The sequence below is a fragment of the Psittacula echo genome (genome assembly GCF_963264785.1).
Source record: "Psittacula echo genome assembly, chromosome: 5".
NCBI classification, from domain to species: Eukaryota; Metazoa; Chordata; class Aves; order Psittaciformes; family Psittacidae; genus Psittacula; species Psittacula echo.
Window position 1 is genome coordinate 81,412,150 of NC_137739.1, and position 12,582 is coordinate 81,424,731.

The 12,582-nt window shown below is 37.8% G+C and overlaps 1 protein-coding gene across 1 annotated transcript in view; it reads right to left on the reverse strand.

Moving 5' to 3' along the window:
* Positions 1 to 12,582, reverse strand: part of STARD9 (StAR related lipid transfer domain containing 9) — a gene marked incomplete at its 5' end in the record, with an annotated part of 104,679 nt that overhangs the window by 72,113 nt on the left and 19,984 nt on the right. The gene's annotated exons all lie outside the window — the stretch shown is intronic.

The following is a 12,582-nucleotide window of genomic DNA, read 5'->3' on the forward strand; positions in this document are numbered from 1 at the left end:
CTCCCTCTTTCAACTCAACATGCCAATGACATTCAGCTGTAGAAAGCCACTTACATTCATAACAAAGAGAAAAAGACTACATTCCATATATTGTGATAAACAATAAATTTATGCAAAGACATGCAGTAGGATGCGAGACAATAAAAGCATTGTGCTCTACCAAAAAGAAATAATGTAAAGGAGGAAAATGTGAAGTACTAGAAGCAAATTTCTATGCTCCTCTAAAATCTTCTCAGTGTTTTTAGTGTTTTCAGACTAAATGTACCTTTAAGGCACTGACTGTTCTTTTGAGCTTCTGCTGAATTCAAGTTTAACTTAAAAATACCAAAAGCTCTAAGTCCAGGCTTTAAATTATCTCATTCTCCATATACAGGAACCAAGACAGTTGCTAATTTTCTGAAAAAGAGCTGAAAAGTCAGTGTCAATTTCTTGGTTTAGAGTTATAAGACACACTAGAAATAGCTAAAAGATATAACAATGTTAGCTGCCAAAAAATTAAAGAGGAAAAAGTAACAGCCTCAGATTGTGGACTAGAACATTTTCCAGTTGTTACGGAAGTAAGATGATTTTTTGGCTTTAAAATGCTAACTAGCTCCACCTTTCACTTGATTGGAATTTAAAAGTAAGTGATGACATACGAGAAACACTCACTGCTTCAGTGATAAATTCATGTTAACTCTCTCTTTAGATATTTAACATGATTCCACCTTTTCTCCTATTTTGAAAAAACTATGAGAAATGCTCCTGGTTCTAATAAAAAGCAAAGGGAAAACCACCACGAAAAAGATAAAAGCAAGCAGGTTTCACATTTTAGTTTGCCTAATAAAAAGGTCAATGAATTCAGATAGTCATACATTTCAAAGCAGAACTGGTATTTATGCAGAATATATATATATATATATATATATATGGTCATTCCTGAGTTACTCTGGCCATTACTTTCAATCATTAAGAAACACGATGCAACTAAGAGCATCAAAATAAGATAAAACTGGAAAACAGCTTCAGAGCACTGTCACTTATTAGAGCAGCATGACGACTTCATGCCTGACTTGCAGAATGCAGAGTAACCCAAGTTATCCGCTATCACAAATAACATGGCCAATGTGCAACAAGGTCCTGGTGATGATGTGTGAGAGGGAATACCAAAGTCCAAAGCCCAGGCATGTGGGTGTCAATGCCAACAGCTAAAGGAGAACTTTTCTATTCTGCAGATAGAATTTGTAGATACACCTCTCCTGTCTCAAAGGGATATGTGCTTTCATGGCACTATATATGGAATCTCTTTTGATCATACCTCCAAGCGCTCATGTTACATTTATTAGTCATGTGGCAAAATTATTATTGTGGTCTTTACTGTGAAAGTCATAAACAGCTCCAAAAGAACTCACTTCAAAAGACTGGGAACCATTGCTCTGAGAGATTTTTGGCATTTAAAATCCACCAGAAAACCGCATTCTTCCACAATGAAGATAACAAAAAACATTGCCCAGGAAGCTTTCAACATTGTTGTTCTAGCCAAAACCAAGTTTATCTACTCCTAAGTCTACGAGCAGTTACTCAAATCCATTTTCTGCTATCATAACACAACACACTCAGCAAAACCTAACACAAGATAAAGATGTCTCCTTGTATTCTCCTTCAAACCAATTGGTTCTTTCTTGGACGTTGCTTTGTTGAATCCCAGTTTAAACATACCTTGAAAGATCTTTTACTAAAATCAAAAGATCTGGCCAAAACTTGCAAAATTCTTGTGGCCTCAGAGAACTTAAGCTACCAAAACAAAAGGCATAAAGCAGCCTTGCCCCAGTAATTTGAGCTCCTCTTTTTAGACATATTCCAAACAAACAAAAAGATCCTATAGAGGTGGACGGTTCCTTTTCAAAATCACATATGAAGCACAAATATAACCTCCCTGAAAGTATGCCTACTTTAAATTGAATGAATAACTTATTAATCAACTATTTCATGTGACAGTGATATAGTCTGGTAAGATACACCTCAAAATATATTTGCCAATATATTTATATGTATATAATATGTATATATTATATACATTATATGTGTGTATATATATAATATATATATGTATATAATAATATACAGAACATGATCTCCCTTGCTTCAGCTGAGAATGTCCTGACATTATAACACTGAGGTTATAAAGAGTGAGGACCCAGCCATAATAGCATCTGGGTATAAGGAACCCTAAACTTGCACTCAGAATTGTGACTCTGATGTCCTGTGGCTACTGTAAATGTTTCTAGACTGAATTAATTTTATCTCTCTTCACTGTTTCTTATGCAATTCAGGAACACTGCCAACAGAAACTACTTTAGCAGAAAAGCCACAACTGCACAGAGATGTTAATTTTGCTTTTCACATATGAGCTCTCAAGGGCAGACTTTTTGTTGATTAAAAACAAAACAGAATTGGGAGTCATCTTGCAGGTGCTCAGATCCAGCCAAAAGGATGATTCATTCAGTTTGTGTTCAAGGCCACACACATCTCTCTGAGGCATATTATCTTAGTTGACAGAAAAATAGAAAAGTTAGCTACTAGAGAAGATAAATAAATAAAGCAAGCACAAATACGTTAAAAAGAAAGGGCTGGTCTTTGCTATGATATAAAGGAACAATTGCTGTTCATACCAAACTTTTTTAAACAGGACACATGCACATTATTTAGGCTTTTCAGGCTTTAGCTACTTATGCATGCAAGTCCAACCTCATGGCTGCAACATGTCAGAAACATGGCTTATTTTCAGAAATAAACAAAATGGCTGTGTTGAACTTACCACAGCTGCTGCAATAAATGTATCTCACTATTCAATGCTAGCACAGTCCTGCACAACAAAAATCTTTCAAGAGCCAGCTGCCCACTAAATCTAAATAAAACTCCAAATTCATAAAATAAACCCTCAAAGCTGGCCCAGTCTTCTAATAAAAGTGTATCAGTATCTTTCCATCCAGTGACTACAGAACTTGCAGACCTATGTGATCTGGGAGACTTAGTTCAGACTAATTTTTCAATAATTTTGGTTCCCAAAAGACCAATCTTTACTGAAATTATTCACTCAGCATTGCTAAGATATGAGAAAAAACACTCCAGGTTAAAAATGAATCTTGGATCAACCTGCTAGCTTGGAAGCACCACGAATATGACCTTGAATTTGTGCCAGCCATGCTGTGGAAATACCTACAGATGAGCAAGAGAACCTGTTCACAAAGCAGAAAGAATAAGGAATGGTCCTAATGTTAGATTAAAAGAAGAAAATAATATCAGTACTTTACGAGCATGGAGGAAAGACTGTGGTGTGATTACACAGAGAAATTTAAGCTGAATGTCCATCTGCAAGTACGAAAGAACAATCAGCATCTGCATGCAGCTTACCTACACAACAGACTGGATTTTTAAATACATCTTCATCACTACAAGCTAATTAAAAAAATTAATCATGTTTCCAAATAACTATGTGCTGTCAAATGACTTCAGGAAGTTTGCAGGACACCAGTACCAAAGTTTTGCTTTTACTTGTAAGACACACAAAACTTTACAGTTTTTGTTACACAAAACAGTAACACTGATTGCAAATGTGCAGGTTCACTACAACATGCACAACAACTGGCAATCCAAAGAACTTGCTATTCTCTTTTTCTTTTAAGCTGCTGAAAGTGCTTATAGATCATTTCTGTATTACTCAGTGAATTATACTGCCTGTCTTTTGTAAAGAACATGCTCTTTGTATCTAGCAAGCAACAGTCAGTGCCTATCAAGGAAACAGAATGTGTATGAGCACTAGCAGATTGAACAGTCGGAAAATCTCTCTTTCTATTTTTTGTGAAGCAGTTTATTGATTTTCCTTAACTTGTTACCAATATTCAGCTGAATCCTTTCTTGTGAACTCTTTAGGCTTCACATTTGAAATGTATCTGCATTATAGTTATATATGAATGTATATGACTCTATAATTATTTCTATCAATTAATTCCTCAGTTATTTCAAACGGATTTGTCTCCCCAAAATACAATGCTTTTTATGTTATGCATGGTAAATTGAAAATCAACTTGGTTCTTTTGTGTCTTCCAATAAAGCCTGCTTTGAAGTTTGCAATTATTCACAATAATTCCCACAGAAGTTTTCTGCAAAGAAATATTGGTGTAGTCAGAAAACCAACCTTATTCGATCACAAACTGAACACAGCAGCTCTGCTGCTGGCAGAAGCTATACAGCATGCACTCATGGTGGTTTCCTTCCCTCCATCATAATCCATTAAATACTGATCATTAAATACTGACACATTAATTACTGCACAAAAAGCTTTTTTTTTTTTTTTGTTTTTATAGCATGTTCCCCTTTTCACTTCTGTCTCCCTTTGGATTGAAGGAAAAAAAAAATCTTGAGGATGGAATGCTTACTGCTTTTCAAATATTTCATGCCAAAATGCCATTTACACCCACAGCTACCGCCTCCTTTTCTTTTACAGCAAGCCATGGGGCAGGAGGGCAAGGGGAGAAAGAAATTTAAGGATTTTTCAGGAGATTTAACTTACAGCTTTATTTTGTTATCACTTTCAGAACGAAGCACATAGGCTGGGTAATAGGTTTTGAATTTGTCTTGAGAATTCGCGAGACAATTAGAAACTGGAATCCCACAGTGAATGTACAGAAGCATCACAATCTCAGCTTAGAAAGGAGAGGTCTCCCAGTTAAAGTTCTTCAGAAGCATGATATGAAGCATTTGCATTAATAAATAAAAAAGTATAAAGAAGAGGAGCAAGCACAGTGACTTAGTCTGGTGAAGGGCTGGAAAGTTTGCTGCAATGGTTTGCTTCCAAACGAGACTGTTGTGTAACTTTCCTTAAATTTTTCAATTAACATGTAAACCAACCAAACAAAACCCTTCAAAACCAAAACAAAACCCCTAGCACCATACTGAAGATGCTGCATATTAAAACAAACATATCTCTTCTATTTGCTTTTTAGTTAGACTCTGACAAGGAGGCAAGAAATACATCTGCCCATCTGCTCCTCTCCCCTACTATTTTACTTAGAATCATAGAATAGTTACGGTTGGAAAGGACCTTAAGATCATCTAGTCCAAACCCCCTGCCATGGGCAGGGACACCTCACACTAAACCATGTCACCCAAGGCTCTGTCCAGCCTGGCCTTGAACAGCGCCAGGGATGGAGCATTCACAACCTCCCTGGGCAACCCATTCCAGTGCCTCACCACCCTTACAGTAAAGAACTTCTTCCTTAGATCCAATCTAAGCTTCCCCTGTTTAAGTTTGAACCCATTACCCCTTGTCCTGTCACTACAGTCCCTGATGAAGAATCCATCCCCAGCATCCTTATAGGCCCCCTTCAGATACTGGAAGGCTGCTATGAGGTCTCCACACAGCCTTCTCTTCTCCAGGCTGAACAGCCCTATCTTTCTCAGCCTGTCTTCATATGGGAGGTGCTCCAGTTCCCTGATCATCCTCATTGCCCTCCTCTGGAAGTAGTATAAAACCCAACTATCCTGGGAAGTCAAATGTGATGAAAAGCAATTATGGTACTTTAAAAAAAAAAAAAAAAAAGGAAAGGAAAAATCTGTTTACAGGGGTCACGTAGGCTCACTCTCACGAGCCATCAGGAATCCCCATTTCTGCCTTCAGAGCACAGAATAAAACACAATCTTCTCAATAAATATATTTATAAACAAAGATAAAAATAATTAGATAACATATTTGAATGTAAGGGAGTTCTTCCTAGCACACATCTAGAATGGACAGACAGACAACGAGAACCTGCGTCACTTTTTATATAAAGTCTAGAAATAAACAACCTTTCATTTAACACACTGTCTTGCTTCTGAGCAGGCTTGTAAAACCTTCAATGGTTCAAATGCACAGTGAAGTGCATCAAAAAGAGAGACAGCTATTCTTCCACTCACATTGGTAAACCAGTGCTGAAGAATGAGGGAGTGGAGAAGAGAAGGTCAAGAAATTAGGAGCAGATATTGACATTTGTAATAGAATTTGTTTTTGTACCCTTACTACTTTCTCACTTGTAAAACCATCCTGATTTGTTAAGATAATACTTTTCACATGTGATACACCACAGTGCAACCTCGACATACAAAGAAGCCCATACAAAATCTTGAAACCAAGATTATTTTAATGTGGGGTTTTTTTGTGAATTAGCAGCCACTTCTCATCCAAAAGACAATGTAATCTTTCACGGGAAAAAGAGCAAAAACTTATCATCACTCAGCTGTTTACAACCATCTCTGTGCACTCTCGTATTTCTTAGATTTACCTCAGAGACAGTAATCTGTTTGTTTGGTCATGGCCTTTTTGGTCAAGTGCTTTTATGACTCATATTAGAAGGCCCAGTAAGGGTCACAGCGTTACTGAAAGTGACAATATTCAGAGACACACTCAAGAAATATTCATACCTCCATCAACCTAACCATTATGCCCAACCTAAATAAAATCCTTATCAAGTCAAGCCCAGAAGTGTGAAATTTCTTGACCTACATGAATATCATTTATTTCATTCTTTCCAAAGCCTGAGGTAAAATTTCTAACATCTAAATTACAATTTCCTTTATAAACATTATCCTCTCTGTTTAACTGATACACTGAGGTACAACAACTAAGCTTGAGACCTACAAAAACCATTTCAAGAAAATGCAATTGAAGATCTGGATCCCACTGAAACCAGTGCAAGTTGGGCAGTTAAACACTTCTCTGGATTTCACTATCCCTAATATTCAAAGCCTATTTGTCATGGCACATATTCCTCTTATCAAAAGTAACAGGTTGCTACACACTAGCTATCTATGGCAACTGCTGTGTGTAAATACCTGCTTGCACATCCTGTGGGTCAGTCTGCATGCACAATAACCGGATGGGTAGGATGGCTGGAGGGAAGCTGAGGACCGAAACTCTAACAACCAACAACAAGAATACTTCATGCTTCCATGTGTTCTGCAGCCTTAAGAATACTCTTGTGCAGAATACCCTTCAGATTTTGTTTAACTGCTCTTATATTCAATCAAGCTGATTAGTTTTTTTGTCAGTAGGATTTAAATGGGCATTTTCTTAAGTTTGCAACTGTTTTAAACATTTCTTTTTTTGCTTAGTGGAGCTAAAAAAGACTAGAGGGAAGATTCAGATCTATTTTAGGTTTTACAAAGGAAACTCAAGAGATTGAAACAGACTGTTCTATGCCAGACAAGAATTTAAATAAGTTTAAATTTAGATGTTTGCAGGATGACTATAAAGATTCCAAAGTACCTACAAATTAACTACCATATTCAACCACCAGAATGAACCAGCAAGTCTGAATCTGCCTATACAAATAAAAATTATAACCTTAAATATCATTATGAAATCATTATCACACTTCCATTTTGCAGTAAAACTACTATATGTCATTAATCTCTATTAAGGCATAATCCCAGAGTTATACAATGGCTAAAGAGTGATGGATTTCCAACATTGTCTTCGGAAAACAATCATGAACTACACATAGCTTCCTGAAGACATCTGTGGAGGAAGGGGGTGGGGCAGAAGGAAGCAATAGTCACCTTTACACAAAACATCTCCCTTTACTAAAGAAGGATTCATACAGTAACAGACAGATTCACCTCCCAGAAAAACTTAATGCAAGAATGCAGGGAAACATGGTGAAGCTACTTCCCTGTATGCAAATGGTAACGGCCCAGGTGCAGACACTCATCATTCTCCCTCTGCGAGACTGAACTACTTCTACCACAACATGGCACAGAGAAAAATCAAATTTTTCTCAAAAATGACAGGAAAAGGAACATCATCATCAGTTTTAGGGGTATAACTTTATCTTGACAGAGACAGTTTGGAAATCCATTACCTTGTTTGGAAAATGCAGGTAACAAATTGCAGAGTTGAAATCACAAAAACCAGGCACGGCTTTTCCATTTTAAATGTCTATAACCTTTTAGAGCTTCCTTTTGTTTCTCATTTCCTATTTTGCCCATTAAGTGTTTTGCCCCTGTCCAAAATTAATATTTATTTGCTATCCCTTCTTCCTCTGGCCCCACACAAGTTTTTGATACTCAGGTTCTTTCTCTCTGCTATGTAGCCCTACCGCCTCATTCATCTCTCTGCATGTAGAAGGATGTAGCAAATCTGTTTCCTTCTTCTTTCGGTGGCCAGTAGCTCTGCTTGAGTTAGCCAGTGACTCTTCCCTTTGGGCATTTCTTGATTCTCTATTCTGTTTATGCACCAACAAATCCACTTATAAACCCCCCCCAAACTGTCTTTAACAAAAGAAGGTAGGCTCCCCTTTGGAAAGAATTGCACATTGTGAAAACAGATGAAAACCTCAGTTCAACATCAGCGCAAAGTATTCAGCTACTCAGTGAGAAAACAAACGCAATAGACCCAAGGATCCCAAACTGGCCACCTAAAAATCAGAGGTAACATTCTAAAATTTGGGTTTGAGCTTATTTGGAAAATGAACATAATATTTGCATAGCTGAACTATTAAAAAAAATCTTACATTTTGTGAAATATTTAAATAAACTCAAAAGGAAGACTAAGAATTCAGACTACTACTGTCAGACTTATAAATTAAGCCTATACATTACTGGGTCATCATTGGAAACACTCTGTAGCTCCATATTTCACCACAGTTCAGAGAGAAATAAAGAAAACATAACTCTGGCTCTTACCTAGTTCCTCAAATGTTTTAAAGAGAAAATAATCTTAAATAACAGTCAAAGTCTGTCTACTTAGTGGTGAGTGGTGTCCCTCGGGGATCGGGGTTGGATACTAGTATTGTCCAACATCTTTGTCTGTGACAGGGACAGTGGGATTGAGTGTGCCCTCAGCAAGTTTGCTGATGACACCAAGCTGTGAGGTTCGGTTGATACGCTGGAGGGAAGGGATGCCATCCAGAGGGACCTTGACACGCTTGTGAGGTGGGCTGATGCCAACCTGATGAAGTTTAACCATGCCAAGTGTAAGGTCCTACACCTGGGTCAGAGCAATCCCAGGCACAGCTACAGGTTGGGCAGAGAAGAGATTCAGAGCAGCCCTGCGGAGAAGGGCTTCAGGGTGTTGGTCAATGAGAAAATGAACATGAGCCGGCTTCAGTGTGCGCTCGCAGCCCAGAAAGCCAACTGTATCCTGGGCTGCATCAAGAGGAGCGTGACCAGCAGGTCAAAGGAGGTGATCCTGCCCCTCTACTCTGCTCTCGTGAGACCTCACTTGGAGTATTGTGTGCAGTTCTGGTGTCCTCAACATAAAAAGGACACGGAACTGTTGGAACAAGTCCAGAGGAGGGCCATGAGGATGATCAGGGGACTGGGGCACCTCCCCTATGAAGATAGGCTGAGAAAGTTGGGGCTGTTCAGCCTGGAGAAAAAAAGGCTGCATGAAGACCTCATAGCAGCCTTCCAGTATCTGAAGGGGGCCTACAAGGATGCTGGGGAGGGACTATTCATCAGGGACTGTAGTGACAGGACAAGGGGTAACGGGTTAAAACTTAAACAGGGGAAGTTTAGATTGGATCTAAGGAAGAAATTCTTTACTGTGAGGGTGGTGAGGCACTGGAATGGGTTGCCCAGGGAAGCTGTGAATGCTCCACCCCTGGCGATGTTCAAGGCCAGGCTGGACAGAGCCTTGGGTGACATGGTTTAGTGTGAGGTGTCCCTGCTCGTAGCAGGAGGGTTGGAACTGGATCATCTCAAGGTCCTTTCCAACCCTAACTATTCTATGATTCTACTTGCAACTTAAACCATCTTCCAAAACCGGCAGCTATCCTACAGGTTATGTCTGCTAAAACAGCTGTTTCACAGACATCAACAATCATGGGGTCTTCTTTCAGCAGTCAAAAATCAGCATTGTTTTTAATTTAATTTTAAATTTTCCTCTTTGCAGAGATAAGAGGAGGCTTACATTATTTATGTAATGTCAATCAAAAAATGCTTTTATATATCATGAAGTGGAACTCATTCTTAGATTCAACCTTAAAAAAAAATGTGGACAGCAACGCTTCTTACAAATAATTTCTATTTTTTACTCTTTTTGCTCCTGCTTTTTGAAAAGAAAAACATTTCCAGTTTCAGTGCAATTAAAAAATAAAGACACATCATCTGCCACATGGGCACCGCAGATTTACTAAATTGGTTCAGTTCCTCTTCAATTTATCATACTGTGAGCTCCGCTCTCCCCAAAGTAGGGTGAAAAAAAAAAAAACAACCCCAACCTTCCCTATATTTATTTTTAATTTAAAAAAGGCAATAAAAGAAATATTAACATGAATGGATTGAGAAAAAACAAACAAGGTGGGCAGTATGTATTTTACTTATATTTGCCAAAATGGAAATACTGGTGGCAGAGAGATCACAGTCTTTATAAACAGAAAATAAATCCAAACTTTTCATCCAAACATTTGAAATTAATTACACACGTGTGATTTCAGCCTGCCACAAATACCCGTGAACTATATGATCAAAACATAGAGGGAATAAAATGCATTTGGTGTAGTCATCTCCGGAATGCAAGGGACAGGAACCTGAAGTGAACAATGCAAACATCTGGAAGAAACTGTAAGAAGTATTCAAAGAAGCAGATTTGTTCCTTTAAAAGTCCTGGTTTTACATAAACAGGATTTATGATTTGCAGCCCTTGCACTACTGTTTTATTGCCACAGAATTCTTAACAATCAAAGCAGCTGTTAAGAATTAATTTTTATACATCCATCCAGAGGACAAAATAGACAGTTTATTAGAAAACAGCATTCCACAAAATGAACCTGAAGGCAGATACTTTAATCTACTTGTCATCTGCAATCAATATACCAATCACATATGATAACAGTTGGCAGGACATCCTCAAGGGAAAGTAATCCAAGGTCAGCTCATGAAAGAAAGCTTTTATGGGATGACAATATTACCGTAACTCCTTTGGCTGCTGATAGCATCATTGCCATAAGGAAGTTCAGAAATCTCAAGCTCAGCACTGAAATAATGATTCAAAACATGGAAGTAGTACAATAAGCTTCATTCATACAGTATAAGGGGGCAGACAAATGCACAAAAGCATAGCAAGATCGCAGTATTCCAGCAGCCCTCTTCTCAAGGACATTTAAAGTATGCTTTACTGGTTCTACAATCACCAAGATAGGTAAAAAGCCCAAGAAATTCACTCATGACTCCAGGCCTTTCAAAGCATCAGCCCACCTCTAAGTTTTTCTAAACTCATGAAAGACGTACTTCTACGGCTCAGGAACCCAATGGTTACATGAGGCAGCACTGGACATCCTTTCAGCCAGCCTTAAGGCACAAGGAAACTATGGCCTGTTACTTCACTGTCTGTGGCCAGGGAGTTCATGTTTCCCCTTCAGTGTTTTTATTGGATCAAGCCACATTCTATAACACAATGTTCTTGAATTGTCTGAAATACCTACACAGCACCAGTAAGGAAGCTGTGTTTATATTGCATTTTACATTCTTTTTCAATTGCACTTGTATTTAGTAACAACCAGAACAAAAATTTATGCTTCGTAGCTAATATTTATATTTTCCACTTAACACTTTGATAATTTTTCATACTGAGGAGATATAAAATTACTTGGCAGACTGTATTCATCAACATTTCATCTGCCAAACCGTTCCAGCTAGGAAGCCAACTTCCTAAGTGTATGGTGACAGATACTTACAAAGAACACAAAAATCAAAATAAGCAAGTAAGAAAATATAACAGGGGTTGGGAAGAACCCCAGCAATTCAACATTTAAAAGTTTATTATTTGTAATATCTAAAATGGAAGCTTATCTAGTGCCGAGTACTTTAGAAAGACAACTTTATATAATACGAATGTACACACACTAAATACACTTCCCAAATTTCCCAAGCCTCTTTCACACTACTGCACCAAGAATGAAACAGAGCACAGTCAAGAATTTCCCCTGTCGTTCTGGTAATTGACAAATCTGATAGTTTTTCAAATATTGACTCCCAAAAGTAAAACAATCCTGTGCTCATCAGTACCAGATATACAAATTTTACAGGACTAGCTCAGTTTTAAGTGATGCTTACTGTGAAAAGCAACACAATTATATAGTTCAAGTTTTCAGGAACAATTGTACTGACAACAAGCAAAATTAAATGAAATAATTCTGAAGACAAAACAGCAGTAAAAGCTCATTTTAATGCTGTCATGTGATGGTATGCGTGCATAGTGAAAAATTCAGATAGCTTTGCTGTATGTTCTATTTATTTGTAGTAGATTTAATAATCATTTACTCATTAACAAGGAATTGTAATCACCACCTATTTTAATACTGAATCCTTCAATCTTCTTTCTTAATCCATGAAGGATCAGATCTTCTAGGAGGAGTCTCCATCAGTTATAAGGGATTTCTGATGCTTTAGCAAGGAAAAGTGCTCAGAACAATACAGTATAAGTACAATTTACTACCATTATTTAAAGGTGTGATTACGTCACTGTTGATCCTCTCAGCAAAATCACTTTGCACTCTTCCTTCCACTTTAGAGCTTTCTCCCTTTAGAACGCAATCCCCCATCCCAAATCTCATTGCTAAA